The following is a 21,108-nucleotide window of genomic DNA, read 5'->3' as shown; positions in this document are numbered from 1 at the left end:
GATGAACTAAACTCATTTTGTGTATCCCCTATCAGTACATTAGAATCAGTCATGTTTCCCTAGCATTCTCTCCCTCTCATTGGAGCACACTGTGAGAAAACAAGAACTATGTGCTAATTACAACTGCAGTGCCTTAGTCAGCTCAGGCAAAAAGCATATACGTATCTGCTAGTCTATGAGAATACACATGTTTTTAATATTTCTATATATTGTATGCTTATGTTTCTAATATTGGTATACTTGCATCTCTATTAATGATGTCATGACTTAAAATTATTATCTTCAACACTACTCCTTTGTATGGATCAATCAGTTGAATTTGGCTTTTCACACCTGCCATTCATTTAATTCCAAAATGTGTATGCAGGGGTACTAAAATTGTTAATTGGAAAAATAAATAATAAATAAAGAAAAATCTTAACAGTACCCAAATGAGGAAACAGCTGTACCAGCTAGAAATCGTATGTACTTGTATGTGCTTTTGTCATGGGCTCATCATGGCTATTCTTCCTTCCCAAATTGCGTTGTCATACTTTTCATTATTCTCTTCAATGAGATTGTTTTGTACATTTTTCATAGTCTGAATTCTTTCCTAGAGTCTTCTAGCCTTGCCAACAAATTTTATTGTATAAATAAGATGAAAAAACACGCTACTTTACTTTTTAAAAGAAGCTGATATCATTGCAGAGAATAGAACTATTAAATATATCAAAGTTTCATGATGCCATGTAACATTTCTTTTGCAATATGTCCAACAAGTCAGAATAACAAGTTGAAAACCAAGTTTTTGATCCTACAGCAACTGGGACTCTGTTCTGTTCTGTAGAAGTTGTTGTCATCCCTGAATTCTTCAGATGCATATTTTTATGTTTCCCTTCTGCTTATTCAAGTATAATAGACTCTTTTATGTTTATATAATAATTCCAGACCATCGAAGGACCTAGTGGAATAGCTTTACATGGTCACTTCAGTACCAAACTGTAGTAGACTATTGTTTTCTACATAGAATTTTGAAGATTGCCTCAAGCCATATCTCCTTCATATAGTTCAAAATAATTGGAGAAAAATGGAAACATGTGAACACAAAGCCTAGAAAGCTTATATAGTCATATATAACTATATATAAAAAACTTACATAGAAGGATTTATATATCAACCCCTTTAGTTGCTGTAGACCATTGCCATGGACTCTGGAAAACAGAAAATGCCTCCTTTAGCAAAAATACTACACTATTGTGGAGCCTCTTTGGTCTATTGTGATAATCTGTGGGAATTTTCACAAATCTTCACAATATCTAAACAGTTCAAGGTAATTCTTTTGCCCTATTCTACTTTTTATCCCATATGTGGCAAATTAATATAAGAATATAGTTAGAAAAACTATCAAATATGACCATTTTGGTTTCACACTGAAGTATTAGATGCCCTATGGAATCATGACACTAGAATGAGATAGACCAAGTCCAAGAATCTATTTTTTTATTTATCTCCACCCACAACCACAGTCTGACAGGGAGGCTAGGATATTGTTGTATATTCCAAATCTTCATTGTTCATGTCTATTAAATATCTGGGAACCTCTTTCTGTTAAGACATGTTCCACATGAGAACCATAGGAAGTCACCCTAACATATTTAGAGCAAGACAAGTATATACTTGGGAGGCTCCTGCAGTGTCCTTCCTCCTAAAGACCCATCTTGTCAGAGACTAGTTTCCAATTTTAAGAACTGGCTTATTATAACTTTAATTTTTTTCAAAACCTGTTTTTAATGATGGTTCTTAAATGTTTTAACCTCCTTTTTAGCCCATCACCCAACAGAGATAATGAGAAAGAAAGGATACATGGGAAGTGGACCTGTTTAGAAAGGTTCTTAGGAACAGCTCCCATCTGTGTTGTCTGGAAATTGGCAGTTCAGTTCACAGGTTAGCAGCAGCAGCTCCATCCGGTTGTAAACACCAGCAGTCCAGTTCTGTAAAGTGCAGTTAGCTACAGCATTGACATGACCTAGAAGAGACAGCCAGGCTTCAGTCTTGGCTGGAGTCAGCAGGAAGGGCCAGGAGAAATGCCAAGAGTTCCCAGCTGTGCCTCCTTTAGTGAAGACCGACCCACAAGCATTGTACAGCTAGCTCTCTAAGCAAGCCTAGCCCAGCCCCGTTTACTGTCTGTTGAATCCTATTTATACCTGCAAATATCAAGTGTCCTCCACTGGTCTTGATTCGATATATGTCTTGCCTCAGTATGTGCATGCCTCAACTGACATCACTCTGCCAATCAGCCTGAGTCCACAAAGTGGCAAGAAACTGCATCAAGCCACAGCATGCCATTAGAAATTTTTTGGTTCATTTCTCTCTATGGAGTTCTAACAAATGCAGCTCAACTGCAGAATATAAGGTGGACCAATACCTGCATGTAGTTAGCAAAGAATCCTTTATCACATGTTCTTTCATGTGCTTGCTTTAGCAGAACATCCCCTTTTCTGTGTCTGCTTCACCAATCAACAGGAGTCTGCCTTACTCTGTCACCTGCGTCCACTCCAGGAAAACACTCTTTCACATGTTTGCCCCAGCAAAATACCATCCAACACAACTGACTTTTCAAAGAACCCTTACATTTCCACTTTAGCTTATAGCCAGAGATTGGACAAGAAATTGTAACTTTCTGTTGGCTAGTTTGTTTTGATTATATAAATTAAACAATACTTTGATAACAACCCTTTATCTTGCTCCTGTGAACACAGATTCTTTGTATAGTAATTACTGCCAACATTTTGGAGGGTTTGAGTGGCTCATGTCTACAACTCCACTCTTGCTGCTCTTTGTAATAATTGAGGCTGCCCTTCTGTTAATCCTGAATGGCAGGGCTATCAAAGTAGTTCAGTTCGTAACACACCTTCTGTGCAAGCATAATGACCTGAGTTGGACCCCCCATCTCCTATGTCAAAGCTGAGCCTGAAATGTAACTATAAGGACTAAAGGAGCAGACATAGGCAGATAGAAGGGACTCAGTAGCCATCTGATATGTCTGAATCATCTATCTACAATTCAGTGAGAGGTAAGAGATCCTATATCAAAGTATATGGTAGTATGAGATAGAAGAAGATACCAGAAGTGAACCTTTGACCTTCATATGTATGTAAAGATAAATATGTGCACATATACATAACACACACCAAAACCTAAACAACTGAATTGTATATATTTCTTCATAGCTCTTGTGTTAGAATATTGTAATCACCAATCATTCTGAGGACCCCCAGTATGGATAACATCCCTCCCTGTCTTTTCTGAGCAGTCTAGAGTAGGTCACTCCTGTGCAGCTTCCTCTTGATCCTAGCATTCATTCCCCAGCTTCTTCTCTCAGTTTTTAATCTACTCACAGCCATAGTTACATGAGGGACTTGGTCCCTTGAAAGCATCCTGACTCTTCATGATAGTTCTCCCCAACACACACCATCTTCCCCATTTGCTGGTGACTTCCAAGGGTGTAAACTTTACCAAGACTGAGCCACTTTGCCCCCTCATCACAAAGGCAGTTGGGTAGGTTTTCTACACAGTTCACTAGAATCCTTGGGAAGGAGCTCCATCCTCCACCAACAAAGCATTACAGTACCCTCATGCTTTCCGTTTCCTTTCCTTGGGTTTCATCTTCTTTGAGGTAGCATCTCTGGAAATCAGTCCTTTCCATCCAGACACGGCTCTCCCACTTGCGTGTTCTTTAGCTCCTGCATCTCCAGTTGTGTTCAGACCCTCGCTTCCCTGAGCAGTGCTTATCCTGTGAGGACAGGCTAATTTCAGCCTTCGCCATTTGTCCTGAGCTGGTGGCCATGAGAGAGAGGTCACTGAACAAAAGAATGACCTGTTGCTTTGCAGGTCACATGTTCAAAGTTATTTCAAGGATTAGAGAGTTTAGTCATTAATGGGAAAAGGCAGGATGACTCCCCACAGCCTGTACGTTTGGGGTGAATCAAAAAAGGTTTTAGTTCATTAGTTTGAGTATCTTTACTCTATTTTTTTCTTCTTTTATTCTTTCCCAGAAGAATCCTTGACTTAAAAGACTTGGTAGGAAGCTGTGGACATACCCTTAATGGGAACTCTGTCCTCTATAATGAAATCCTGGCCGTGATCCTCAGTTTTTTTTTTTTTTACCCTTGTGAAATGAGGCCTTACATAGACTTCTAAGGAGACCCATGAAGTCTATGCTACTCACAAAAATTCACAAGGGTTCCTTTCCACATGCACCTTTTTTTTTCTAAAGGAAGAGAATAAAAACTAAAACCTCCCAGTGCCTCACTGTGAAGCTTCAGTCATGTGGTATGATGCGTCAGCAATTGCCTTTGACTTGATATTACTGTTTCCCCCACTAGAGCTGTCTCTGTTGTTAGTGTACAGAACAAAATAATATTGATAAGTGCTTTATGCGAGCTACTTATTCAGTCCACTCACTGCACCATTAGATCACATCCATGTTAAGAAACAATAAAATAATTGATAGAAGGAGTTTTATTATGCAAAATCATTCAGCCCAGTAGCCAAATATCAAGTCTACCTGGGTTCTCAGTACAAAAAGCTGATTCTCTTAATTAATTCTCCTAATTGATGCCAACAATAAGATGATAGATTAATTAAGAAATTGAAGTCAAATCACAATATTGTTAACAAATTGTCACCTTGTTACTGCTAACAAAATTGTATTATCTGTCCCTAAGATACAAAACTAAATGGAAAACTATCTAAATTTTCATACAGATAATCTTTAAATTAAAGATTGCTATTTTGCCTAACACTTTTTTTTAACCTTTTCTCAAGTATACCATCTCATCTCAAGTATATACAATCAGAAGTGTTTGATAACCACGACTGTAAATATTTTAAATAATGTCACTAACGGTAAGAAAAAGACTTCCCAAGGTCTTTTCCCTAATGACTTCTGCAGTGAAGAAACAGTGCTCTTTCATGGGGAAAATTCAAAAGATTTTGCTCTTTGGTTGGTGGTTTAGTCCCTGGGAGCTCTGGGGAATCTGGTTTGTTGGTTTTGTTGTTCTTCCTGTGGGGTTGCAAACCCCTTCAGCTCCTTCAGTCCTTTCTCTAATTTCTCCAATGGGGACCCAGTCCAATGATTGTGGTCCTATGAAGGCTCTATGCCCCAGTGTAGGGGAATGCCAGGGCGGAGAGGTGGGAGTGGGTGGATAAGAGGAACACCCTCATAGAAGCAGGGGGAGGGAGGATGGAATAGGGGCTTTCCAGAGGGAAAACCAGGAAAGGGGTAACATTTGAAATGTAAATAAATAAAAAACCAATAAAAAATATTTGTCCTTCTTAGAAGGGGGAACAAAATACTCACAGGAGGAAATACAGGGACAAAGAGTGGATCAGGGACTGAAGAAAAGTCATCCAGAGACTGCCCTACCTTGGGATCCATCCTATATGCAGCCACCAAACCCAGTCACTATTGCTGATGCCAAGAAGTGCATGCTGACAGGAGCCTAATATGAATGTCTCCTGAAAGACTCTACCACAGCCTTACTTATACAGATGCGGATGCTTGCAGCTAACCATGGGACTGAGCACAGGGACCCTAACGGAGGAGTTAGAGAAAGGACTGAAGGAGCTGAAGTGGTTTGCAACCCCATAGGGAGAACAACATCAACCAACCAGAGCCACCATTACCATACCAGGAACAAAACCACCTACGAAAGAGTATACATGGAGGGACCCCTGGCTCCAGCCACACATGTAGCAGAGGATGGCATTGTCAGACATCAATAAAAGGAGAAGCCCTAGGCCCTGTGAAGGCTTTTCCCCATTGTAGACAAATGCCAGGGTGTTGAGGTGGGAGTGGGTGTGAGGGAGTGGGAGCACCTTCATAGAAGCAGGGAGAAGGAGGTGAGAGAGGGGGAAAGCCAATAACATTTGATATGTAAATCCATAAAATATCCAAGAATAATAAATAAATTTTCAAAAGGTTTAGCTCTCTTTTTAATTACCAGTTGGAAATGTTTCTGTGTGTATCCACCTCCCTTGCCAGCATGGCGTTGCCTCATGTTACAGCATGCCAAACTCATTCATGTTTTGGTCATTCTGGGGGGGTAAAATAACTATGTTGTGCTTGGATTTTTTGTGACTCACAGAGACTAAATTTGATTAATTTAGATTCAGAGGATAAAAGTAAAGTGGTTATTGAAATGCCAGCATTACTCAAGAATGGGACCTTTACTTTTATAACCTCAGAGACTGTTTTCCTACCAATGACTCTAGAAATTAAGCTCTAAGAACATCCTTGGTGCAGCTTTTCTGAGTTGCCCGCATTCACCAGTAAACGTGCAGTGTGCTTCCTGTGGAGGTGTGGAGGGGGAAATGCTATCAGTTATTTAGAGTCTGATTTATACCTGAAGAGAGTGGCTGCCACTCTGTGATTTCAGGGAAGCTGGGTATCAAGGAGCAATTTTCAAAGAATTGAAAGCTGGTGCTAGGTTATGAATAAACTCAGGAAAGTTCTGACCTTCCCTGTCAAATGATAAGGTTGTAAATATGTTGGCAACTCCACTATGATGTAAGTACCTGTTTTTTTCCATCTTTCTGAGGCTCCCAGGCTACTGAGAATCAGTAACAGCAAACTAAAACAAAATTTACCAAATGAAAAACAATTAGGAAAGTAAATAATTCTGAATATAGTATACAGGAGGCAGCCGCTTGTATGTTGCCTCTGAAATATGTCTGGATTAGATTTTTTCTCATTTGAAACAATAACATCCTAATGAAATATAAAAGACCAATTTGGTCACAATTTATTGTTTATTTAAATGAAGACAACTTAAGTGATTATTGGATAGAAAGTGAGGTAGTGTGTGATATTTTAATGCTTTCTTCCCATTATGCAAAATTTTGTAATGTGGATAATTCTTGCTAAGATGTAGTCTTTTAAATAATTATATAAAGTATATCACACACAGGCAGCATCTGGTATCATATGCTCTACGTGATGACTGTGGGACCTGTCTAATCTAAAATACCTTGTGGGGATCATTTCTTCTTTCTGACCTTAGCACTATCAGGTTGACAGCTCAAATAAAGATGAATAGGGAGGAATCATTTCAGATAATTTCTGGGTACTGGGAGCTTTTGTGTGTCTTGTTTTGGTTTTGGTTTTTTTGTTTGTTTGTTGTTTTGTTTTTCTTTCCCTTTAGGAAACACACACACAAAGAAAATTAAACTTGCCAATCCTTTACTTTTTTAAAAAGGAATCTATGTGCTCTTTCAAACAAAATTTTAAAATAATGAATTTTCTATCTCCTAGTCACTTAAAGCTGAAAGGAGACAGAAGGAGGGAACAAATACGGCAGCCGGAAGGCAAATGAAACAGTACAAACCACGGCATCTGGACAGGGCTGAGACTAGAGAGCTTTAGCCAACTGTTGCTGTTTCTTGGAACCTGTGGCTCAAACAACTTTAATCATGTTTTATCTTGCAAAGTTTCTCTGTGGTCAGGATTTGGAAGTTGGCTGACTCTTCAAGCAAAGCGTCTTAGGAGACTCATTTGTCCTGGCATTGACTCACAGGTGGCATGCAGCCCACTTACACAGCAGGCGAGCTGGCATCGGTTGTCTATATATAGAAGTAACAGATTAGTCTCCCAAAAGAGCCCTTGAGGTCTCTGTGACACAGTGACCAGCCTTCCTCAAAGAAGTAATCTTCAAGCAAGAGAGCAGCTGTCCTTTCCTTTCCTTTTTTTTTTCCTTACAAGTTCAGCCCCAGAATTTACAGAGCAACACCCTGTCCATCACTCACATAGATAGTTCTTATTAGCTGTATGAAATATAAAGAAAAAAATACAGTGAATATCATGTTAGAGACACTACCACAGAGGAAATGTGACAAAGAAAGACGTGGCCTCACTCATGCACTCATGCATGCATATATATGCATATTTGCAATAGGAGAAAATAGACCTTCAGTCAAGTAGAGTTTGAATGTGAACAGGTCACCCTGAGTGTACCTACAGAGAGATAAAACATGAAGAATGATGACATGTCACATGCTGCTTTAAACGCATATGACTCTTAGATTGAATTGTGCCCTCTTGTAATAAGCTCTTCTGCAGTACAGAAATGGGAGGAAATTACATTAAGGTATATTTCTTTCAGGATTCTTACCATGATTTTGCCTCAGTGAATCAAAAGTTACTTTCCTTCATTCCTCCAAAACCAAACAAACAAAAAATCAAAACCAAAAGAAAAAAAAACCAACCCCACAGATATCAGTGCATTTACATTCTGATTCAAGGGTTTGCACATCTTCTACAGGAGCTGTGGAAGTGAGGATACTATACCAGGAAGGCTTGTTCTGCACAACTTAAACTCGTGCATTCAAACATTCTGAACAAGGAACAATATGCTGTGTGTTTGTCCTAATTTCATGTCTACTGTTGTGAAAAAACACTGCAGCCAAACAAAATCACAGAAAGAACAGGTTTATTTCACCTTACAATTCTAGAGTCCAGTCCTTCATTAAAGGAAGGCAAGGCAGGAACATAAATGCAACCTCTTTACTATTGCACACGAATTACCTCCAACTAAGAACTCAGAAGTTGAACATGAACCATGGAAGATACTGGGGCTGGCTCCTAGGCTTCTGCTTACAGGTACACCCCCGATATGCCTTTTTATAGAGTGATACTGTCTACAGTGGGCCAGTCCCTCCTACATCAGCTAATAATCAGGGCATTCGCCCATAGCCATGCCCACCAGCTAGGTTGGTCTAGGCAGTTTCTCAGGTGTAACTCCTCATTTTACTGTAAGTCGTGTTCAGTTAACTGGCTAGGACTATGTTATTAAGTACTGCTTCTCAAATTGCTCCCTGAAAATGTTATTCTAATATTCTTGGCAAAAACTGAAAAGCAAAATTTCTAAAATTAAAAATCTTCAGTTTTGTGGTGTCTCTGTTTCAGTTTGATAATAAAAAGAAGAGCAGATGTTTCTTTACATTTGTTATCAGTCAGATGCCATTGTTAGGATTTTACATATCAAACCATTGGTGCCCTATAACTACCCATTTATTCCAGTTTTATAGATTTAAAAACAAAACTTGCACTGTTTGAGATGGATTTGGATCCACAAACATTTTAGCACCTATTCAGTTAACCACTATGCACATATCAATTCTAGCTACCTCAAAACAAGGGTTCATTAACTGTGACTGATGTTCTCCACACCAGAGGTCTTGAAAGGGGAAGGCACACATTTAGAAACCTAAGTAGATCTCTCTTAAGTTACTGGTGTGAGGTCTGGCTTATTTCTTATAAGGCTCAGGGCAACTGCCCAGTGAAGAACAAACTGATGGATAAGGAGATCTTCTTGAGATTTGAGCAAGCAGTGTGGAGGAATCCTCGTGGGTTATAAGTTGTGTGTAAACAGGAAAATATTTGGCCAACAGCTGAAAGGATGGTGCAATCATAAGCAGAGAACAAAAGCTGAGTAGGGTAGGCTTGAGACGAAAGATCAGGATATAGAAAATAGATTTTTAGCCCTTGAAAACCAGAAGTTGGGGAAAATAATAGTACTCCAATCCAGGGATTGACATCATCTAGGTCATTTGGCTGCAGAATACATGGTGGGATATGGAGAAGGATCCAGTTGAAACTCAAGAGACTAGAGTCAAAGTCCTGCAAATGAAGGAGTTTGGAGAGAGAAAGAGGGGCTTGCCAGTCAGGTGTGAGTTAAGATAAAAACTTACATGTACCTATGTTCTGTGAACCAAAGAAAGATGATAGTTCAGACATTGAAAATCCATGGCAAATCTTATCAAGAAACCAACCCATGTGAGAACAAATAGCTGACGATTGGAATTAAAAATGCAGAGACCTTTGGTTAGTTACCTGATGAAAGCTACTTTTGAAGAGGCGAGGGATGCTTAATTGGAATGAAACTAAGAGAGAAGGAAGTTGAAGACAGTAAAGGAAGACAACCATTTCTGGAAATGTTAATGCAAAGGGATAAAGGGCCATTGGCGTGTGTGGTTTGTATGGATACCTTCAAGTTTAATGACTGATTTTCATCAGTATTTGTTATCTTCCTATTGTTTGACTAAACTGCTTATAGCTATAACAATGAAATACATATCACCGTGAATGAGGAGCTTAAATTTAAAACAGTGGACTTTGCAGCATTTTATGTAGAAGGAATCTCTTGGTACTGTCTGGAAGTATCACCTGTCAAAAAAAAGAAAAGAAAAGCTGATGATCTAGTAGAAAAAGGCACTAAGTAATAGGTGGCAGGTCCTGAAGAGAAAAGGAACTCGGGATGGTCAAAGACAGAAGATCCGCCACCTGAATTCTGAGATAGTCAGACTGCGAAACTAGAAAAGGTAACTAATGAGCCATGTGGCATAGATTAGAATAAAGAGGGTAATAAATTATGAGCTAGTCGAGGAACAAGGCAAATCTTATGACCCACACATTTATTCATATATAATTAAGTCCCCAAGCCTGTATTTTGGGAACAGGGGCATGGATGGAAGAACTTACCATTATAATATTACATAGAAGGTGTGCAGTCTATAGATTCAGGGAAGTATTTGGAAAAGGAAGTACCTTTGGGTTTATTCCTTCTTACAATATGTGAATAATCTTAGTAGTACTTTATGAAATCTGTGGGAGGAAAAAAATCATATTTTCTTTCAAAATAACTTTCTTATAACATTTTAATGCCTTTTGATCTTTGTTTTCTGGATGATACCTAGTTACTGGATTCAAATTTTATGAACATATGAAAAATAAAAAACAAATGTGTTTTGAGAACATGAATGAGTGCATTATAAGGTCACATCTACATATTCTTGAACAGGTGATTATCAAAACATGGCCACATAAATAAATGAAGGGGTACTCAAAACTTGCATGCTAGCTAATATGCTCTGAAAATTTGTACTCTCTCTTTCAAATGCATAAGTTAAAATCCTGACCCCAGTCATAATTTTTAGGACACTGTTATTGTTTTAATATGAAATGGCCATTGTAGGCATCGTGTATTTGAACACTTCATTCCCCAACTGGTGGTGCTGTTTATAGAACCTTGAGCTAGAGCCTTGCTGTATGAAATACATCATAAGGCTTTGAGGTTCTATAGCCTGACACTACTTCAGGTTCTCTTATCTTTCTATGTTGATTCAACTGCTTCCTAATTTAGTCCAGCCTCATGCTCCAATTGTCATGCCTTCCCCACCATGATGGACTGTATCATTCTGGCATTATGTACAAAAATAAATATTTTCCCCAATTTGTTTCTTCCCCCCTCACAGTGTCTTATCACAGCAATAGAATTAACACATATAGAAATGGTGAGGTATTTTCCCAATCTGTTCGTTGGCATTTTCTCCTATTGACAGTATCCTTTGCCTTACAGAAGATCTACAATTTTATGAGATCGCATGTGTTGATTCTTGAACTTAGAGCATAAGCCATTGGTGTTCTATTCAGCAATTTTTCCCCTGTGCCCATGTGTTCGAGGCTCTTCTCCACTTCCTCTTCTATTAATTTCAGTCGATCTGGGTTTTTTTTCGGGGGGGGGGGTTGCTTAATCCACTTGGATTTGAGCTTTGTACAAGGAGATAATAAGTCAATTTTCATTCTTCTACATGCTGACCTCCACTTGAACCAGTACCATTTGTTAAAAATGCTATCTTTCTTTTTTTCTTAATTTGGATGGTTTTAACTCCTTTGTCAAAGATCAAGTGACCATAGGTGTGCAACTTCATTTCTGGGTCTTTAATTCTATTCCGTTGAACTACCTGCCTGTCTCTGTGCCAATACCATGCAGTTTTTGTTTGTTTTTTTAATCACTATTGCTCTGTAACACAGCTGGGGTTTAGAGACAGTGATACCCCAGAAGTTCGTTTATTGTTGAAGAGTTTTTACTATTCTGGGTTTTTTGTTATTCCGAATGAATTTGCAAATTGTTCTTTCTAACTCTATGAAGAATTGGGTTGGAATTTTGATGAGGATTGCATTGAATCTGTACATTGCTTTTGGCAAGATGGGCATTTTTACTGTATCAATCCTGCGAATCCATAAGCATGGGAGATCTTTCCATCTTTGAGATCTTCTTCAATTTCTTTCCTCAGAGACTTGAAATTCTTGTCATACAGATCTTTCACTTGCTTGGTTAGAGTCACACCAAGGTATATTGTATTACCTGTGACTATTGTGAAGGGTGTCATTTCCCTAATTTCTTTCTCAGTCTATTTATCCTTTGAGTAGAGGAAGATTACTGATATGTTTAAATTAATATTATATCCAGATAATTTGCTGAAGTTGTTTATCAGCTGTAAGAGTTCTCTGGTGGAATTTTTGGGATCACTTAAGTATATTATCATATGTGCAAATAGTGATATTTTGACTTCTTTCTTTCCAGTTAGCATCCCTTTAAACTCTTCTTGTTTTCTAACTTCTCTGGCTAGAACTTCAAGTACTATATTGACTACGTAGGGAGGGTGGGTAGCCTTGCCTAGTCCCTGATTTTAGTGAAATTACTTCAAGTTTCTCTCCATTTAGTTTGATGTTGGCTACTGATTTACTGTATATTACTTTTACTATGTTTAGTTATGGGCCTTGAATTCCAGATCTTTCCAAGATTTTTATCATAAAGGCGTGCTGAATTTTGTCAAATGCTTTCTCAGCATCTTATTAGATGATCGTGCATTTTTTTTCTTTGAGTTTGTTTATATAGTGGATTACATTGCTGGATTTCCATATATTGAACCTTCATCCCTGGGATGAAGCCTACTTGATCATGATGGATGATCATTTTGATGTGTTTGTGGATTCAGTTTGTAAGAATTTTATTGAGTATTTTGCATTATATTCATAACGGAAATTGGTCTGAAATTCTCTTTCTTTGTTGGGTTTCTGTGTGGTTTTGATATAAGCATAATTGTGGCCTCATAGAATGAATTGGATAATGTTCCTTCTGTTTCTATTTTGTGGAATAGCTTGAAGAATATTGGTATTAGGTCTTCTTTGAAGATATGATAGAATTCTGCACTAAAATCATCTGTTTCTTGTTTTTTGTTTTGTTTTGGGTTTGGGGCTTTTGTTTTTTTGTTTGTTTGGTTGTTGGTTTTTGGGGGTTTTTTGTTTTGTTTTTTGTTTGTTTGTTTGTTTTGGTTGGAAGACTTATAATGACTGGTTCTATTTCTTTAGGGGTTATGGGACAGTTTAAATGGTTTATCTGATGCTGATTTAACTTTGCTACCTGGAATCTGTCTAGAAAATTGTCCATTTCATCCAGATTTTCCAGTTTTGTTGAGTGTAGGAATTTGTAGAAGGATCTGATCTTTGCCAATCATATTTTGATAGAGGGTTAATATTCAATATATACAAAGAACTCAAGAAGGTAGACTCCAGAGAATCAAACAACCCTATGAAAAATGGGGTACAGAGCTAAACAAAGAATTCTCAACTGAGGAATATTGAATGTCCCAGAAGCAACTAAAAAAATGCTCAACATCTTTAATCATCAGGGAAATGTAAATCAAAACAATTCTGAGATTCCACTTCACACCAGTCAGAATGGCTAATACCAAAAACTCAGGTGACAGCAGATGCTGGCGAGGATGTGAAGAAAGAGAAACACTCCTCCATTGCTGGTAGAATTGCAAGTGTTACAACCACTGTGGAAATCAGTCTGGCAGTTCCTCAGAAAATTGAACATAGTACGACCTGAGGACCCAGCTATATCATTCCTGGGCATACACCCAAATGATACTCCAACATACAACAAAGACACGTGCTCCACTATGTTCATAGCAGCTTTATTTATAATAGCCAGAAGCTGAAAACAACCCAGATGTCCTTCAACAGAGGGATGGATACAGAAAATGTGATACATTTACACAATGGAATATTACTCAACTATATAGAAACAATGGCTTCATGAAATTCGTAGGCAAATGGATGGAACTGGAAAATATCCTGAGTGAGGTAGCATTGTTATAAAAGAACACACAGTGTATATATTCACGGATAAGTGGATATTATCCCAAAAGCTCAGAATACCCAAGATACAATTCCAGACCACATGAAGCTCATGAAGGAGAAAGTCCAAAGCATAGATGCTTCAGTTCTTCTTAGAAAGAGACCAAAATACTCACAGGAAGAAATATGGAGACAAAGTGTGGGGCAAAGACTGAAGGAAAGGCTATCCAGAGACTGCCACACCTAGGGATCCATCTCACATGCAGTCACCAAACCCAGACATTAATGGGGATGCCAAGAGGTACATGTTGACAGGACCCTGATAGCTGTCTCCTGAGAGGCTCTGCCAGAGTCTGACAAATACAGAGGTGGATGCTTGCAGCCAACCATTGGACTGAGAATGTGGTCCCCAATGGAGGAATTAGAGAAAGAACTGAGGTAACTGAGGGGGTTCTCATCCCCACAAGAAGAACAACAATATCAACTAACACAGAACTTCCACAGCTCCCAGGGACTAAACCACCAACCAAAGAATACACATGGAGCAACCCATGGCTCCAACCCCATATGTAGCAGAGGATGGCATTGTCTGGCATCAATGGGAGTAGAGGCCCTTGGTCCTGTGAAGGCTCGATCCCCCACTGTAAGGGAATGCAAGCGCAGAGAGGCAAGAGGGTGAGGGGGACACCCTCATGGAGGCAAGGGGTGGTGCGATGGCATAGGAGGTTTTCAGAGAGGAAACCAGAAAGGGAGATAACATTTGAAATGTTTATATAGAAAATATCTAATAAAAAATGAAAAAATATAGTCAGGTTAAAAGGACAGAGACCTCATGAATAGAATTAAGGGTTTATAAAGGGTGTCCTATAACAGTCCTTCCTCCATGTACTCTGAGGACACTGAAAAGCTGCCACAGGTGAACTAGATAGTGAGTCACCACCAGCCTGAGTCAGCCAGCATCTGACCTGGATACTATAAATGTGAAAATTGCCTCTTTATTATTTGTAAACACAAGTTTATACTATTTTATTATAGAAACTAAGGCATGTGGTTCTTTCCTTGGTTAGAGCATTCTCATTATGTTTGCTCAGCTGGTTTGATAGTTATGCTTGGTTTTCCAATATAAAGTTGTCTTTAACATTATTCAAGGGTGCTAACAATAACTATGGGTATGATTAATATAAATGAAAATATTAGAATCTCATCTTGGATTAGATCTGCTGAACATATATCCTACTTCATTCTCATCTAGTAAAAACTGCCTGGAAATTTTCATGTGGGAACACAGTCACATTTTCTTGTCTGCATACTCCATTTCCTGTCTGGTCTTATGGATGTACAGTTTCTGGGATAACAAACAGCATTGTTGTGGAGTGCTCATAAATACATACTGACAAGAGGGAAGGTTATAAGAGGGCATGTTTGTTTTTAGAAACATTGTGTAAAGCAGATGTCTGTTCTAGGAGACCCTGTACACTCTGCATAGTGGGAAAGGGGAGGCAGTAGACTTGGGAAGAAAAGTGGAACTACATTACTCGGTAAGGATAGCCCATCACCACGTTTCCACTTGTGTTAAAAGTTGGGAAACAGTTGTGGTATATTTTAATAGCTGAGAATGGATTAAATTATTACTGCCATTGAAAAGATCTATCTAGGGGGAAATAAAGATGGCGGCTGCTGCCTGAACCAACAGAGGAGCTCCTAGGGAGACTCATGGAGGTCCATAGGGGTCGGGGTCATGGAAAAGGAGTCTGAAGAACCCACAGTGGCTCCAGAACACCTTTTTTTAAAAGGCAGGTATTGTGAGAAGTTGCTTTTAAAAAGTGAAAAGTAGAATCATGAAATTGGAAAGAAAGATGGCAGAACTGAGCTTCACACAGCAGAGAATGACAAAACCGCATGCCTCACTGCTGCATCTCAGCCCAGAGGCTGCAAGCAAAAGGTTGGACCTGAGCAGCTGTGGAGTGGCTCCTGCTAGCATGTATAAAGCTCTGGAGTCTATCCTGGCACTGCAGATAGACATACCTAGACAGGCAATCATGTACATCAAATATGTTTAGTTTTTTTAAAGGTATAAATAGGACCCATTACTTTTTAGAAAATAATTCATCATGCAATTCTTTTTTCAAAAAATGTATTTTGTGTATGTGTGTGGTCAGTATGTATTTCCACATGTGAGTGTGTATAAATACAAGCAAAGGTGTACACACACACACACTTACAGGCAGACTGCAGGTGTCTTCCTCTATCACTGTGCACCGTGTTTGTTGGAACAGTGTCGCAGTGAACCAGGAGCTCAGACTAGTTGGGCTGAGCTCTTACCTCTACCCAGTGCTGTCCTGACAGTGCATGCCTGTGCAGCAAGCACTCTATGACTATGCTAACCTCCTGGCCTTCTTGTGTAGTTCTGTATGTAAGGGCCATTTTAGAAAATATGTACCTAATAAACAGTTCTACCTTGGAAGTCTGACTGTTCGAGGGTAATTGGCAAAGCTTACTTGGCAGTTCACAGGCTCATGTTTAATGGGATGCAGTGAGGGACTGGAGAGAAGGCACAGTGATCAAGAGATGTGCAGAGGTTATTAGTGAATAAGGCCAGCCCCAGCATGTAGGAGCTATAGTTAACAGCTTGTGCAGCTTCCCCTGCTGGGATATAGAGAGCACAAGGGCAGAGATGCTGCCTGCAGGCTACAAGTACAAAGGTCAACTCTAGAGAGCCTCAGGGGCAGCCTACTAGTGAGTGGAGAGGTGTGCAGTAGCCTGGAGCATGCAAAGAACGTGCCCCTGGACAGCCTGCCTAGAGGCAAGATCACCCTGACTCAGAGCGACTGCAGGATATCCAGGATGATTCTGTGATGGTATTGTATTTATGGGGCTTCAGAAACCAGAACCCTTGAACCAGACCAATGATTCATTGCAATGAATATTTCCATGTAATGATGCTTAGGCAAAAAAAAATCAAAATAAAACAATAAAAACCCAAAAAACAAACAAAAAGCCGATAGCAACAAAAGTTTAAAAAAAAAACCATGCAGTGTGATACACTGTAGTTTCTAATGCTACTATGACATACAAATATGCAGTGGAGAGATTGAAAGACGGTGGAAGGTAGCAGTGAGTACTCAGTGCAGAAAAACAGAACTAGAGATGCAGCTGCAAGGACTGGTAAGAAAGAAGGCTGCAATGGACAGGAGAGCATGCCATCGTCCGATATGGCTGGCGGGGTGGTGTGCAGCAGGCTGGAGTGTATGCACACTCATCTCCTGAAATTGCTGCCCAGCTGCATGATCGTCCTGGCTGAATAACAGCAGGGTGTCCGAGAGGAAGAATGGTTTACTTTCTAGACTGGACCTCTTTGAAAGATCCCCATGGTCCATGCCACTGCCCCAGACTGTTTTGAAGTCCAAGGTTCATGTAGGCATCTCTAGTCTGTGCTTCCACAGGAGGCCATGTTAGGGTCAGTGGTGTGGGTTGCCACCAGAGGCCATTTGGATGTGAGTAGCCTGTAACCACCACATGAAGACATTTCATGGTTCATGCTGCCACTGAAAGCTATGTTAAAGTCAGGAGTCCTACTGCAGCTGTGTTGGTCCTAATGTAGCCAGTGGCCTTGTTGATGTTCACCAGCCCATGTTACCATCAAAGGCCAGGTGGATATCCATGGGCGGTGCTGCCACCTGAAGCCATGTTGTTGTCCATGGGCCACACTGCAAAGGTGGGGAGTGTTGAGGGCTATTTGAGGCCATGTTGATGTTTATGGACCATGATGCAGAGGTGGGGAGGGTTGAGGGCTAAGGCCATGTTGATGTCCATGGGCCAGGCTGCCACTAGAGACCCTACTGAAGTCAATGGCATGCACTGATTCTGGAGACTATGGAGATGTCTGTGGTGCATGCTGTCACCAGAAACCATGTGGGAATACATATTCCAGCTGACTAAAAAAGGGCAAGCAAGCTGCAGTTGAAAAAGAGAGACAGACATAGAAGGATTGAGAACCCTACCCCCACCCCACCCAACCCACTCCTAAAAAAAGTAACAGCCTAGCCAGGAAACCATCAAAGAAAGCTCTTAAAAACTGTGATAGGAATCCTGAAATGTAGCTCCACAGTCAATGGCTTCTGACAGGGATGTGGGTGTAGAAGGACACAGTATTCTTTAAGGGGCTAGACACTGCAAGTTTGACCATGCTCCAGTGAGTATACGGGCAACACAAATTGGACTCTTGTTTGGTTTGGTTTATTTTTTGTTTGTTCTCGTCATCATTATCCTCATCCTCCTCCTCCTCTTCCTCTACCTTCTCTTCCTCCTCTTCCCCCTTCTCCTTTTTCTTCTGCTTTCAGGATAGGTCACAAAGGTCTGGGGCAGGCCTAGGGTGACTGGGAAGTGAGTGTAATTGGGTTTCATTATGTAAAGTAGTCATAGACTCCATGTTGCAAATTTCAGAAAATAAGTGCTATATTGTAGACATGGTGCCAATTATGAAATATCACAAATTTTTGGAATATTTTACTAAATATCTGGACAAGCGATCTTCTTTAGATACCTTAATGGAAGTATTTAATGCTTTAAACATTTTCTCTTTGCTAATATTTTGCATTAGTCTCATGAAGAATAATCACTTACTTTCTTTTAAAACATACTGTGGAATGTAAACCTGCCCTTGGAATGAACTCTCAAACAAAAGAGCAGAGATAAATCAGCATTCATAGTTGAAATGCCTAAGTCTCTGTTCTTAGGACACTTACTATGCCATAATCAAGACCTGAAATGATGTAATAAGGAAGCCATATCGTTTCCATTTTATACAGCAGACGTCTATATAGCATACATTGTAAAGTGTGGTTTGAGCACTGTTGACAGGGTTTTCATAAATCCTGAAGGGTACAGTTTTGTCCTAGTATTCAATGAGACGAACACTGACTAGGTAGTGCTGAGCCTGTTGTGGGTCCCTTCTGTTCAACTGGACCTCCCTTTCTGGACTTTAAAGCCCCCTCCATCTATTCTACTCAAATAACTTTCCAAATTATTGACACATTTTTCACCAATAATTATTCTGTGTGCTCTAAACAATTTCCCAGTCAGATATTTATTAAACATATAAAGACATTCTCCCTCTGTGCTGTTAATTCAACCAGCAAAATCAAAGCAGGCTCTTTATCATTTTTAGAGTAACAGTATGAACCTGTTTGCCAGATTCAGTATAGTAGCAAAATGCTGCATTTTGTGGCCCAGGTAAAGTTAGCAGCAGTGGAAAGGAAATCACTTGTCAGGACTAAACGGGAAACATAAGGAGATCACATACAAAACGGGGCTTGCCTTCCTCTGTGGCTCCTCCTTTAAGGTGGAAGGAACAGTGCAAGTGCAGAAGAGCATGGCCATCTCGACCAGGCCTGGCATCTCATGAAGGGCAGTCAAGGGAGCATAATGTGAAACTTAGTCACTACACTGGCTCATAATGCCCTTCCATGTAGCTTGCTCTGGCTCTATTGGTAGTACTGCTTGCTCCTGGAGTAAGCATTCTTAGAAATCGCTGCTCAAAATGGAATGGTAAAGAGGAAGCTTTCAGGACTTTAATGAGCAAGATTTAGCAGCCTCTTTACTCCGATTCCAATGAAAGGTAAGCATAAAGATGGACGTGAACTAGGAATCAGGAGTGCGGGTGTGAAGGACACGAACAGGCATGCTGGCTTCATCAGTGTGAACGCTGACATAGTCCACATGTAGGAGGCTAGCGGGGGGTGGGGAGCCTGTCCTTGTAGAATTCCAATGATTATAAAAATCTGAATAAACAAAGTAGCTTACATAGCATTAAGAAGGTTCTGTCTTGAGACAGAAGGAACACCCATTCAGAGCCTGCCCCACATGTGGCCCATACATATACAGCCACCAAACTAGATAAGATGGATGAAGCAAAGAAGTGCAGGCTGACAGGAGCCGGATGTAGATCTCTCCTGAGAGACACAGCCAGAATACAGCAAATATAGAGGCGAATGCCAGCAGCAAACCACTGAACTGAGAACAGGACCCCCGTTGAAGGAATCAGAGAAAGAACTGGAAGAGCTTGAAGGGGCTCGAGACCCCATATGTACAACAATGTCAACCAACCAGAGCTTCCAGGGACTAAGCCACTACCTAAAGACTATACATGGACTGACCCTGGACTCTGACCTCATAGGTAGCAATGAATATCTTAGTAAGAGCACCAGTGGAAGGGGAAGCCCTGGGTCCTGCTAAGACTGAACCCCCAGTGAACTAGACTATGGGGGGAGGGCGGCAATGGGGGGAGGGTAGGGAGGGGAACACCCATAAGGAAGGGGAGGGGGCAGGGGGATGTTTGCCCGGAAACCGGGAAAGGGAATAACACTCGAAATGTATATAAGAAATACTCAAGTTAATAATAAAAAAAAAAGAAGGTTCTGTCTTATTAGTCATTTAATATTAACTGTTCAACTAGAGAATAAGGTAAACTCATGTCAGAAAACACACAGTTTCAGCCTGACTTTACCAGATAATTCCCAGAACAATAAATAAATAAATAAATAAATAAATAAATAAATAAATAAATAAATAAATAAAATTTGACAATTTTGAAACATATCTCTGTAATGCTCTGGCTTTCAAAACAATAAACCAAAATGTTAATGTTATATACTGTGTGTGTGTCTGTGTGTGTGTGTGTGTGTGTGTGTGTGTGTGTGTGTGTGTGTGTGTGTGTGACTGGTCATCATTATCAAGTGGATTTCTTAAAAAGAATCTTTCCAAAAGTAAAGCTCCCATAGGAAATGAGATATTATTTCAAAGGTAAATGGAGTCTAGATTATTACACATAAGAATTTTCAAATTATTATTCAAAAAAGTATTTTCAGTCTGTTTACTGTTGTGGTAATTGCTTTTAACTTTTTTTTCTGCAAGACTCTCTAGTTTCTAGATATGGAATATATGAATGGATATTGTGACTTTTAAGAGGTCAATCTATGAAACCTTTTTTTTTCAGTCTTATTTGACTTGGGAGTGTGTTTGGGGGGTGTAAAACATATTTTAACACTGCTTTAATGTAGGCTATTTAACCTAACCTACTACTCCTATGTTTTGATTTCTATACCTATTAAGAAAAATGAAAGGTCTCATGAGTCTTCTTACTC

General features: G+C 39.7%; 1 protein-coding gene and 1 long non-coding RNA gene across 9 annotated transcripts in view; one reads left to right on the top strand and one right to left on the bottom strand.

Annotated features, from left to right (window-relative positions):
• The window catches only part of Tpk1 (thiamin pyrophosphokinase 1), a 387,559-nt gene that overhangs the window by 279,580 nt on the left and 86,871 nt on the right, over positions 1-21,108 (top strand). The gene's annotated exons all lie outside the window — the stretch shown is intronic.
• LOC108350700 (uncharacterized) overlaps positions 1-21,108 on the bottom strand; it is a 43,914-nt gene that overhangs the window by 14,947 nt on the left and 7,859 nt on the right. For 3 of the 5 annotated variants that reach the window (XR_005503540.2, XR_005503539.2, XR_005503541.2), the window contains 2 exons: positions 1,856-2,005; positions 1,136-1,190 (listed from right to left, as the gene is read on the bottom strand). This is a non-coding gene — a long non-coding RNA (uncharacterized LOC108350700). Of the gene's footprint in view, positions 1-1,135; positions 2,006-3,610; positions 10,205-21,108 lie in introns of all 5 variants that reach the window. The other 2 variants (XR_010066145.1, XR_010066146.1) reach the window with 2 other exon arrangements.

This window comes from Rattus norvegicus, chromosome 4 (genome assembly GCF_036323735.1).
Source record: "Rattus norvegicus strain BN/NHsdMcwi chromosome 4, GRCr8, whole genome shotgun sequence".
Classification (NCBI taxonomy): Eukaryota; Metazoa; Chordata; class Mammalia; order Rodentia; family Muridae; genus Rattus; species Rattus norvegicus.
This window is presented reverse-complemented; position numbering and strand designations above follow the sequence as displayed.